General features: G+C 33.9%; 2 long non-coding RNA genes across 3 annotated transcripts; one reads left to right on the plus strand and one right to left on the minus strand.

Annotated features, from left to right (window-relative positions):
- Positions 1–330: 330 nt before the first annotated feature.
- On the plus strand, positions 331–2,478 carry LOC134276484 (uncharacterized). Its single transcript, XR_009994058.1, has 4 exons — positions 331–435; positions 1,109–1,168; positions 2,051–2,222; positions 2,342–2,478. It is a non-coding gene; the product is annotated as an uncharacterized LOC134276484 (long non-coding RNA).
- On the minus strand, positions 2,453–5,494 carry LOC134276483 (uncharacterized). 2 transcript variants are annotated; one of them, XR_009994057.1, is made up of 5 exons: positions 5,330–5,494; positions 5,092–5,212; positions 3,563–3,677; positions 2,892–2,997; positions 2,453–2,589 (listed from the first exon to the last, which is right to left on the minus strand). It is a non-coding gene; the product is annotated as an uncharacterized LOC134276483 (long non-coding RNA). The 2 variants fall into 2 exon arrangements; XR_009994056.1 differs by having other exon boundaries at positions 3,563–3,680; positions 5,330–5,492.
- Positions 5,495–13,175: the final 7,681 nt, after the last annotated feature.

Consider the following 13,175-nt stretch of genomic DNA (forward strand, 5'->3'; position numbering starts at 1 on the left):
CCCCGCCCCCAGTTCCGACGCCTATGAAATGTAAATACATGTGTTACATAATATTACATCTGTTTCATGATCAAACACGTGTGTTCTTTAAACAGGGAAAAGCCAGAGAAAGAATATAAATGAGGACTTGATAAATTGTGGGAACCTGTACAGGGACATTGAATTTTTGCAAACATTTAACATCAAAGGTACTCTTTTTTAATTATACCTATGTATAACAGAATACAGTATTTTACTTTCATAATTCGAAGGGTCTGTAAGTCTCGTTAACTTTCACTTTCGTTTTCTAACTTCCGGGTACTTGCGCGTTCTTGGAGACAATGAATTACCGCATGGCATTTAGTTTTAAGCCTTGCGGTGGACTAGCAGAGCCTGTCATGCCGTTTGTTTCCTGATTATTGAAAAGAAAAGGATATAATGGATTGATTGATACAGGTAAAAAGCGTTTAACTGCTGTATTGTTTTAATAAACGACGTACATACAAGCCATTCCGAATGGGTCACGATTAGCATTGTGGTTGGCGAACATTTTAAAGCATAAAGGAAAATTAAAATATTTTTAAAGCTGGAATAATGTGTTTCCAAACAAAAACGTTCCCTAAAGATTGGTTTCTTAAATTTATTTCATTTATTTAGCACACGGGACGGGTACATAGAATGGGGGGGGGGGGGGGGGCATTACCAACAAAATAAAGTTATACACCAATAAAAAATGCTATTTTATGTTTATATTTGCAATAAAAAGGGGGGCATAAGCCTATGTATTATACTTGTATTACAGTAGAAATAAATAGATTTACTTGTTATGTAATCTATCCAGAAATAAAAATGTCAAATATTCTTTCATGTAAACAGGGATGTATACACTATATATATTCAATTTCAATATAACTTGTATTATGACTCCCTTCTTGAATACTCTTACAATTATGAGACAGACTTTTTTTCTTTCTTAAAATAGGAATTAGAAATAGGAATATTTTTAATGAATTCATTTGTCAGATAGATAAATCTTACTTTGTCTCCAAAAAGGCAATGACTGTGTCCAAAGGACATTCATACTTCAACTATAGAACATTTGATCTACATTTGTCATCATATTTTATAGGGATCCAGCAGATATGGAAAAAGAGACAACACTTCAAATGAATGTGTCATCCATATACCGGTATTAATTTGTTCTGTTCATAAGTCATACATACTGTAAATGTATTACATTTGGTGTGTATAATATTTGGTGGAAATTCAATTTTCAACAAGTTATCATTCTATTAGATATCTGAATGTGCTAGTTATTAAATTCACATACAAGACATTTAGTGATGTACTTGGATAGGCGGACTATGTTTTCCACTAAATAAAATATATGGCTAAATGTAATATGTTTACATTATGTATAGTATTTCTCATAATTCTTATACTCATGAAGAGTGTGACAACTTCCAAGTAGTTAATGATGGAATTTATTTTCTTTTGTATTTTGGGCTGTTCTTTTTTCTCTCTTCACTATCAAACCTACTAGTTCATTTACTTATCCAATTCAGGAAAGCTCACATACAATGATAAATAAATTAAGTTGAATGAACCATAATACTTAATGTTTGGCACATACTTTCAAATTAAATATCAAATTTGATTGGTAAAAAACATTTGTTAACAATTACTTTTTTCCTTCGGTGTGCCTAACATTACATCCCTATGATTCAAAATGCATGTCGATACATGTAGATGTACATGAAATGAAATGAACTTCTCCATAAAAATAGCTAGCTGTACAGAATGTTCGCAAACTTGTTTCAACGAATGACATTTTCTTAAAAATACGTCAGTGTAACAAGACAAATATTGCATGTTTATTTTGATACACAATACATGAACTTGAGAAAAAATTTAAGGAAGTTGACATTGTATATTTGCTAGTTACTTGTGTTATTAGTTATATATCCATATATATTTAGGATGTACACAGGCATAATATATCGCTATTAATATTTGAGAAAGTATTCATTTTTTGTGTAGATGCTCACTTCCACTTTAATACATTTGCCAGGTTCTTGTGAAAAGTGTTTTATTTGGCACCATTCAGCTACAAATACCCAATGTAATCTTTGCCGGTGGAATTGTGACCTCAATCAAGTGAATCAACTGCTCATGACACTACTAAATGGCAGAGAATTTTCTTCTGAGACAAGCATATTGTTTCAAACATTTTACACCTGAAGGTTAGTACTTATAAAATTTTGTTTGAAGGAAAATAAAGGCTAACAAGATCTGAAAATACAAGCTTGATGTAGTACAAAAGTGTTGATACAAGTCATTTAAAGTTTTCATTTCTTTGCAGTTAGTGATGAGTGCAACAGAAGTTTTTATCAGGATCTCGTCCGACATCATAGGTACAACTGGTCACTGTGATTTCTTAAATAAGAGGACATATTGTGAAGGCGCCTAGGCGGTTACATATGTACACGTGGCTCCAAATGATGCTTGACTGTTTTCCTTCACTTTATACATAAACCTGGATTGGTCTTTGATGCAATAATATAGAGCCATGTCATGTTTTAAATCCCATCTTCCCACTGTCACAAAGTGCTGAAATAAAATGATTTTGATTTGAAAATATATTTTTTGTTTTTATAAAATGTAAAAAAAAAATTTTACAGAAATTAAAATATTGTACAAGTGGAAATCAAGATCATGATGCAAATTTAATGATTTGTCCTTAAAATTTAGTATTTTCTATTTAGCGAGAAGTAATTGTAGCGATTTTTAAAAGATTACTAATTTTATAAATTACACTTACACGGTATTAAAACTACCAATTAAATAAATATCTTAAATGAAAATCTTTGGAAGGATTTGCTTGTCAATTCTTTGCTGATAGGGTTACTTACCTTTAATAATGTCATGACAAGTGAGGCACATGGCTGGTCTTCACGCTGGATGAGTTCTTGATCAAATCAGTGATGTCCTAAGATTTCCAGATAAGCTGACAAAAACCTGTAATTTAGCAAACTTCTGTAAAATGTCATTCGAATTATTGCATAGTTGTTCCAGTATGCATTACTGATAATTTAGGTGTAATGAGTTATAAATCTGGTAAATATCCATTTATTGGATATTTAATACAAATCTTAACCTTCTTCATTAAATTTTATCAATATTTTTACAAGAAAAACAGACTGAAATTGTCCTTTTTATACCAAAAAATGTCAAAGGCCTTTTCATGAAAAAAAATTATTTAAAAATATTTGTTTTACACACTGTATTTTCATATCTAGAGTGCCCCTACTAAGGCCAACAATAACAAAATGATTTGTTTGATCATGATGTACTCAACCTTACCCATTAAAATCTGCCCTACCATTAATAATCATTTTATTAGCACTTCAATTTTTTTTTTTAAAAACTTCATCAAATTTCTGAGTCTGTGATTTTTAATATGAGGGTAATGCATCACTGGACATCCATGACCTTTTTGTAATATTTTGTTGTACTATGTCTTATGAAAATATATTTTTATATGTCCTTGAACTTATTCTGTTGCATCTGATCAATTTCATACCTGTATTTGATTTGTATTTTTAAGGAGGCTGATCATTCAAGTCAGTTTAGTGCTTGACTGGATCTTTCAGCAACAGCATCTTTCATCTTTGTTACTGCCTGGTTCCCTTGTACTTCTGCTATAAAATAAGTTTTAATGTATATAATTGTATGAGATTGATGAATAAATAAAGAGGAGAAAATGCAGTGGACCAGACCGGGATTTGAACCCGGGCCCCCTGAAACTCCATTCAGGTGCTCTACCAACTGAGCTATCTGGCCACCGGCGATCGAACCCCGCTGACCGCCACATTCCTCCCTCCTTAAAGGTCTTTAGACCCCAACCCCGGTTCACCCCTGGCAGGTCTTTCACCTGTCAGTTCCAGGGCATGGCACAGCACAAATGTAGTAGGAAAGGAGAAATGCACGACGAAAACTTGTGGCTGGAACGGGAATCGAACCCGGAACCCCTGTATCAGGTCCAGCACAATACCCCGATAATGGTATATAGCTTGATAAAGCTATATAGCTTTATTAAGGTATTTAAAATACCTTGATCAAGGTATTTTATGGAATGAAAATTCAAAAAAATTCTTTAAAGCCATATATGGCGTATTTACAATGAAAATTATTAGTGTAAAATTATAAGAACTTATTATTTGTATGATTACTTTATATAAAGATAGAACTTTTCCGTAAATTACAAAATCTAAGTCAGTTGCGTTATAAAGATATCACAATTTAATTTGGATTCTAGGAATTTTCTCCGGCTCGAAAGAAAATACAAAAAATTTAAATAACACATTATAAAGAAGATAAAATTGTATTATTAGGTGAAACGAGGTGTTCTCCGTGTTCAGAATTGTATGAAAAGCTTTAATTTAAATGTATTAACTATATTTCTTTACTTAATTTTGTATTTTTTAAAAATATATTTTTTGATCAGTTACGCCATATGTGGCTTTAAAAATTATATACTGAAAGTTGAGTTCTGAGTTTTTGTCTGTATGTCCACTCGTGCATGAAAAACACTCTGGTATCAAAAAGAAAGCTTAAAAATCATCTCCTCACATGAAATGTTTTTATACTGATTTGTTTAATATGTTTGAGCTTTTAACATGCATGGGTGAATTTACTTACAACAACTCAGAATATGACCCTCAGTAATTAATTTTTAAATTTTTTTTTGGAATTTTCATGACATAAAATACCTTGATCAAGGTATTTTAAATACCTTGATAAAGCTATATAGCTTTATCAAGCTATATACCTTTATTGGGGTATTGTGCTGGACCTGTGGATCACTTGTCAGGTGTCTAACCACTGAGCTATCCAGGCTGATATCGATGGTCCATAAAGCCCGAAATTCTACACATGTATGTTTACTGTATTAAAGTGATTTGAATTTTGTTAAATGTTGAATGCAGCGAAATACTTCAAATACCAAAATATAAGTATATGAACATCTTATCTTTGGGAAATAGATCTAAAATAGATGATCCTATAGGTGACACACAACAGGTAAAACTTTACTTTAAAAAATATATTTACCGATGCAAAAGTGATGCATGCAGGCTCCACAATATGACGTTTGTACCCATCGGACACTGACAAAACTTCTCCTCTATAATTAGCTGATAATAACAACATCGTCCTCGAATTCGAGAAAAATCTGTTAATAAATTTAGGCGAAAGATGATTATGATTCTATTTCATTCGGGTGTAAAGTAAAACACTTCATTTTCTCTCGAAATAAACAAGAAACAGTTGACATTCTCTGATTGTTTACCTGTACTTCGATCGAATTTTTCCTGGTGGACACTCGCACCCAAGCTTTTATGACACGCAATTCATCCATCGTAAGTCGGAGAACCGTTCTGCTTTGTATAAATACTTAACTTTTCCTCAAAAGCTTTGTATAAACCAGAATTATGCTAAACTTCATACACAGTTCCTCATTTCATGTACCCGGAAGTGAAAATTATCGTAGAATCTCGCGAGTCACGTGACGAGACTTACAGACCCTTCATTTTTTAGGGTCTTCCGTCTTCAGCGGAAGACCCTTCTATTATTCTTCGGTTTCTTTTTTACCTTTATTAGGGTCTTCCGTCTTCAGCGGAAGACCTTTCTATTATTCTTCGGTTTCTTTTTCACTTTTATTATTATGTCGCCCCGAACGAAGTCGGGGACGACATATTGATATTGTACGCATGTTTTTTTTATCCAGGCTGTTTCTCGGAGATGGCTGGGGCAATCTTCCTGAAACTTTCCTCAAAGGACGATCACTGGTTGTAGTTGTGCAGTGAGGTCGTTCAGTTCCAACATGTCTACCGTTGCCATGGAAACCTGTAAAAAGCGACGAATTTTGTCCGAGAGTGTTCTCTCTGGTCCCTTAGACGTTCGTCATGAAACTCTTTTTATTTTAATGATTAGTATCTGTAGTTGTGCAACTCGCATTTAAAATTTTCAAATAATCGATTATTGCCATGGAAACCAGGGGAATGTTAAAATTCTTTAATTTCGATTTTCTCAATAACTACTCAAGCAATCGTTTTGAAACTTTCAATGTTAATTCCTTGCAATGTGTCAAAGTGATTTTTACTTTTAAAATAATTGTAATGAGTCGCTCACAGTTGTCATAGAAACGAAACAGAAAAAAAGGTTAAGATGCACACATGTGTTCTCCAAGGTCTAGGTCAAAGGGTCAAAGTTCTTCGTGTCCAATAAAAGTTCTTTTCACAAGGATTACATATTTGAAATACGAATGCTCTAGCCCTTACCGTTCAAACGTAAAGTACTATGTTCAAGACAACCCCCCCCCCCCCTTTTGAAGCGCACTGCCAGTTAGAATACACATATCTAACATATACAACTTACAAGTGACGTTTCAAAAGTTTCATTCATAAAATTCAGTTCTCCTGATGTGATTTCATAGTTTGCCAACCTTCATTCTTCTTCTGTCTTGTCTCTAGATGTTATAATTATTTTATTTTATCTATATAAAAAAAAAACGATTGTCAACTGCATTTATTAGCATTTCACATTTTTTTTGTATATCTATTACTTGTATATTTTTAATTTCATTTGATAGTGCAAATATAAATTAGAAAATTGGTACGTTATTTTCATAGTTTTTATTCATTCATAAATCCTAGGATCCGCTCCTATAGGTGTGCTAAGCCTTGATCACTACTGTAAACAAAACATTCATCTCGCCGAAAATGTTCACGATTCCACTAAACTGAGAAAGTTTACACATTATTTATCATCTCAAAAGAAACATCAGCCCTGTACAATGAAGAAATGCTTGAATTGAAGAGGAAAATTCAGGAGTTATTGATGTGAAAAATCCAGGTGTTATTATGTTCCCCAAACGAAGTTGGGGGAACATATTGTTTTTACTCTGTTTCTTACTATTATTATTCTTTTTTCTTCTTATTTCTTCTCCGGTACTTTTTTGTCCGGAAGTGTTCTCAGAAACTGTTCACCAAACTAAGTTAAAACCTTTTTAGGGTTAGTAGGCATGTTGTGTAGATGTGCTGAACGAAGGTCATTTTGCGCGCATTCGCATGCACGTGCGGGCGCGTGCAATGAGTAAAATGACCGATATATTTAATATGGTTGTAACTTTTATATTTTTTGATAAAATGTTTTGAAACTCATTATATAAAGATATAAAAGATGCGTAGATAAGATGACATGGTCAAATTTGCATGAACTCACGCACATGCACGTGCACTTTGCTCTGATTGGCTGAGACAGAAATCTTAATATCTTTTTTGTTTTATGATAAAATGATTTGAAATTTATAACATTGACATGCATTAGTATGTACTATAATATGATAAATAAATTTTTTCATCACATCACGCGCATGCACGTGCGCTGCAATCTGATTGGCTGAAACTTTAAATGACTATAACTCCCTTGGTTTTCAACCAAACATCATGAGATTTAAAACATAGATAGACATAAAGGACTCCTACAAGATGGTATGGTCACAATTCACATGCATGCACGTGCGTGCACGTGTGCTTTGCTCTGATTGGCTGAAACAGAAATGTCAATATCTTTTTTTTTTTCAAAATGCTTTGAAATTTAAAACATAAGCATACTTTGAGATGTCCTATAATATGATATATAAGAATTGTCATGAAAACACGCGCATGCATGTGCGCTGCAATCTGATTGGCTTAAACTTTAAATGGCTACAACTCCCTTGTTTTTCAACCAAACAGAATGGGATTAGGAACATAGATAGACATAATGGACTCCTACAAGAAGGTATGGTCATCGTGCGTGCACGTGCAAATGAGTAAAATAGTGTAGACAAGATGATATCGTTATAACGCTTATGCAATCACATGCGTACGCCTGCATTGCTTAAATTTGAAATACTTGGTATACTTTCGGGAAAACGTTTTTTATGTCTAAAATGCATAGATTTTGCCTTCTTTAATGAAACTTACAGGGAAAATGGCACGAGAAGAGAGTTTGGGAGCGTTTGGGGAACATCTGTAACGGTTCCCGTTACAATTAGCACTAGTTATTATTATGTCGCCCCGAACGAAGTCGGGGACGACATATTGATATTGTACGCATGTTTTTTTTTTATCCAGGCTGTTTCTCGGAGATGGCTGGGGCAATCTTCCTGAAACTTTCCTCAAAGGACGATCACTGGTTGTAGTTGTGCAGTGAGGTCGTTCAGTTCCAACATGTCTACCGTTGCCATGGAAACCTGTAAAAAGCGACGAATTTTGTCCGAGAGTGTTCTCTCTGGTCCCTTAGACGTTCGTCATGAAACTCTTTTTATTTTAATGATTAGTATCTGTAGTTGTGCAACTCGCATTTAAAATTTTCAAATAATCGATTATTGCCATGGAAACCAGGGGAATGTTAAAATTCTTTAATTTCGATTTTCTCAATAACTACTCAAGCAATCGTTTTGAAACTTTCAATGTTAATTCCTTGCAATGTGTCAAAGTGATTTTTACTTTTAAAATAATTGTAATGAGTCGCTCACAGTTGTCATAGAAACGAAACAGAAAAAAAGGTTAAGATGCACACATGTGTTCTCCAAGGTCTAGGTCAAAGGGTCAAAGTTCTTCGTGTCCAATAAAAGTTCTTTTCACAAGGATTACATATTTGAAATACGAAAACCCTAGCACTTACCGTTCAAACGTAAGGTAATATGTTCAAGACGACCCCCCCCCCCTTTTGAAGCGCACTGCCAGTTAGAATACACATATCTAACATATACAACTTACAAGTAACGTTTTAAAAGTTTCATTCATAAAATTCAGTTCTCCTGATGCGATTTCATAGTTTGCCAACCTTCATTCTTCTTCTGTCTTGTCTCTAGATTTTATAATTATTTTATTTTATCTATATATAAAATAACGATTGTCAACTGCATTTATTAGCATTTCGCATTTTTTTTTGTATATCTATTACTTGTATATTTTTAATTTCATTAGATAGTGCAAATATAAATTAGAAAATTGGTACGTTATTTTCATAGTTTTTATTCATTCATAAATCCTAGGATCCGCTCCTATAGGTGTGCTAAGCCTTGATCACTACTGTAAACAAAACATTCATCTCGCCGAAAATGTTCACGATTCCACTAAACTGAGAAAGTTTACACATTATTTATCATCTCAAAAGAAACATCAGCCCTGTACAATGAAGAAATGCTTGAATTGAAGAGGAAAATTCAGGAGTTATTGATGTGAAAAATCCAGGTGTTATTATTATGTCGCCCCGAACGAAGTCGGGGACGACATATTGATATTGTACGCATGTTTTTTTTATCCAGGAGCTGTTTCTCGGAGATGGCTGGGGCAATCTTCCTGAAACTTTCCTCAAAGGACGATCACTGGTTGTAGTTGTGCAGTGAGGTCGTTCAGTTCCAACATGTCTACCGTTGCCATGGAAACCTGTAAAAAGCGACGAATTTTGTCCGAGAGTGTTCTCTCTGGTCCCTTAAACGTTCGTCATGAAACTCTTTTTATTTTAATGATTAGTATCTGTAGTTGTGCAACTCGCATTTAAAATTTTCAAATAATCGATTATTGCCATGGAAACCAGGGGAATGTTAAAATTCTTTAATTTCGATTTTCTCCATAACTACTCAAGCAATCGTTTTGAAACTTTCAATGTTAATTCCTTGCAATGTGTCAAAGTGATTTTTACTTTTAAAATAATTGTAATGAGTCGCTCACAGTTGTCATAGAAACGAAACAGAAAAAAAGGTTAAGATGCACACATGTCTTCTCCAAGGTCTAGTTCAAAGGGTCAAAGTTCTCCGTGTCCAATAAAAGTTCTTTTCACAAGGATTACATATTTGAAATACGAAAACCCTAGCACTTACCGTTCAAACGTATGGTAATATGTTCAAGACGACCCCCCCCCCCCCCCTTTTGAAGCGCACTGCCAGTTAGAATACACATATCTAACATATACAACTTACAAGTAACGTTTTAAAACTTTCATTCATAAAATTCAGTTCTCCTGATGCGATTTCATAGTTTGCCAACCTTCATTCTTCTTCTGTCTTGTCTCTAGATTTTATAATTATTTTATTTTATCTATATATAAAATAACGATTGTCAACTGCATTTATTAGCATTTCGCATTTTTTTTTTTTTGTATATCTATTACTTGTATATCATTAATTTCATTAGATAGTGCAAGTATAAATTAGAAAATTGGTACGTTATTTCCGTAGTTTTTATTCATTCATAAATCCTAGGATCCGCTCCTTACAGGTGCGCTAAGCCTTGATCACTACTGTAAACAAAACATTCATCTCGCCGAAAATGTTCACGATTCCGCTAAACTGAGAAAGTTTACACATGATTTATCATATCATAAGAAACATCAGCCCTGTACCACAGGCGCTTGACGTTTTCAACCTTTCTATTTATAAATAAAAATTTTCCATACTATAATAATAACCAAGGTGTCTCACGGAGCCATCTTGGATTTTTTCAGGTCAGCTACCTCGCCTCGATTTTTAGTCTACAGTATGTTTAAAATAAACAGATACAACCCTTTCCTTGGAGTACTTACCTTAACTATGCCTCAACTTTCGGGCAATCCAACTCAAACCACATTAAACCCTCTGTAATCTTTAAAATATCGCTTCATACTCAGTCTACTGCTACCGACTCGTTAAAATTTGGAAAAGGGAGGCCGGAAGTTTATGTTAGAACGTCATATTCCAGGAAAGCCTTTTTCTGATTGGTTGATTTCTTAAGAGTTATAAATATTAAACTTGCGGTAATATTTGAAATAGAAAACGAACTGTTTGTATCATGTAAATCTATAGCATGAAAAATAAAATACACACAAAATAATGGAGCTTGAACAGTTTTACTGGTATGTATCATATAAATACCTTAGTAATCAATCAAATTTAAGCAGAGGAAATTCTCATTTACATAATAACATCAACTTCCGGCCTCCCTTTTCTAAGTTTTTACCGAGTCGGTAGCAGTAGACTGAGTATGAAGCGATATTTTAAAGATTACAGAGGGTTTAATGTGGTTTGAGTTGGACGAAAGTTGAGGCATAGTTAAGGTAAGTACTCCAAGGAAAGGGTTGTATCTGTTTATTTTAAACATACTGTAGACTAAAAATCGAGGCGAGGTAGCTGACCTGAAAAAATCCAAGATGGCTCCGTGAGACACCTTGGTTATTATTATAGTAGGGAAAATTTTTATTTATAAATAGAAAGGTTGAAAACGTCAAGCGCCTGTGCCCTGTACAATGCAGAAATGCTCGAACTGAAGGGGAAAATTCAGGAGTTATTGATGTGAAAAATTCAGGAGTTATTATGTCGCCCCGAACGAAGTCGGGGACGACATATTGATATTGTACGCATGTTTTTTTTTATCCAGGCTGTTTCTCGGAGATGGCTGGGGCAATCTTCCTGAAACTTTCCTCAAAGGACGATCACTGGTTGTAGTTGTGCAGTGAGGTCGTTCAGTTCCAATATGTCAACCGTTGCCATGGAAACCTGTAAAAAACGACGAATTTTGTCCGAGAGTGTTCTCTCTGGTCTTTTAAACGTTCGTCATGAAACTCTTTTTATTTTAATGATTATTATCTGTAGTTGTGCGCCATGCATTTAAAATTTTCAAATAATTGATTATTGCCATGGAAACCAGGGGAATGTTAAAATTCTTTAATTTCTATTTTCTCAATAACTACTCAAGCAATCGTTTTGAAACTTTCAATGTTAATTCCTTGCAATGTGTCAAAGTGATTTTTACTTTTAAAATAATTGTAATGAGTCGCTCACAGTTGTCATAGAAACGTAACAGAAAAAAGGTTAAGATGTACACATGTGTTCTCCAAGGTCTAGGTCAAAGGGTCAAAGTTCTTCGTATCCAATAAAAGTTCTTTTCACAAGGATTACATATTTGAAATACGAAAGCACTAGTCTTTACCGTTCAAACGTAAGGTAATATGTTCAAGACGACCCCCCCCCTTTTGAAGCGCACTGCCAGTTAGAATACACATATCTAACATATACAACTTACAAGTAACGTTTTAAAAGTTTCATTCATAAAATTCAGTTCTCCTGATGTGATTTCATAGTTTGCCAACCTTCATTCTTCTTCTGTCTTGTCTCTAGATTTTATAATTATTTTATTTTATCTATATATTTATAAAATAACGATTGTCAACTGCATTTATTAGCATTTCGCATTTTTTTTTTTTGTATATCTATTACTTGTATATCATTAATTTCATTAGATAGTGCAAGTATAAATTAGAAAATTGGTACGTTATTTCCGTAGTTTTTATTCATTCATAAATCCTAGGATCCGCTCCTTACAGGTGCGCTAAGCCTTGATCACTACTGTAAACAAAACATTCATCTCGCCGAAAAAGTTTACGATTCCGCTAAACTGAGAAAGTTTACACATGATTTATCATATCATAAGAAATATCAGCCCTGTACAATGCAGAAATGCTCGAACTGAAGGGGAAAATTCAGGAGTTATTGATGTGAAAAATTCAGGAGTTATTATGTCGCCCCGAACGAAGTCGGGGACGACATATTGATATTGTACGCATGTTTTTTTTATCCAGGCTGTTTTTCGGAGATGGCTGGGACAATCTTCCTGAAACTTTCCTCAAAGGACGATCACTGGTTGTAGTTGTAATTTCTATATTCTCAATAACTACTCAAGCAATCAAGACGACCCCCCCCCCCCCGTTTTGAAGCGCACTGCCAGTTAGAATACACATATCTAACATATACAACTTACAAGTAACGTTTTAAAAGTTGGTACAAAGTTTCTGTACAATGCAGAAATGCTCGAATTGAAGGTGGCATGTCAGATTCGTTTTCCGGCAGAACCTCTAAAAATGAAAGTGAAATTTCATAGTTCTCACTGGCGTTATAATACACAAAATGATTCGGCTGATCTTCTTAAAAAATTACATTTGCCAAGCTTTATTGGTAGGAAAGATACTGCCAATTAACAAGTATGAGGCTCACTTCAGTACATCTGCCCAATTTCTCTTATGCAAGTCTGCAAATTAAGAACTTGTAATTTTTTTCTGCACAACTTTCTTCTCCTACCGATTCTAAAAATAAAATGGGATGTTCCTAATTA

This window comes from Saccostrea cucullata, unplaced genomic scaffold (genome assembly GCF_032062105.1).
Source record: "Saccostrea cucullata isolate Sc308-1 unplaced genomic scaffold, CSIRO_AGI_Scuc_v1 ctg580, whole genome shotgun sequence".
Taxonomy (NCBI): domain Eukaryota; kingdom Metazoa; phylum Mollusca; class Bivalvia; order Ostreida; family Ostreidae; genus Saccostrea; species Saccostrea cuccullata.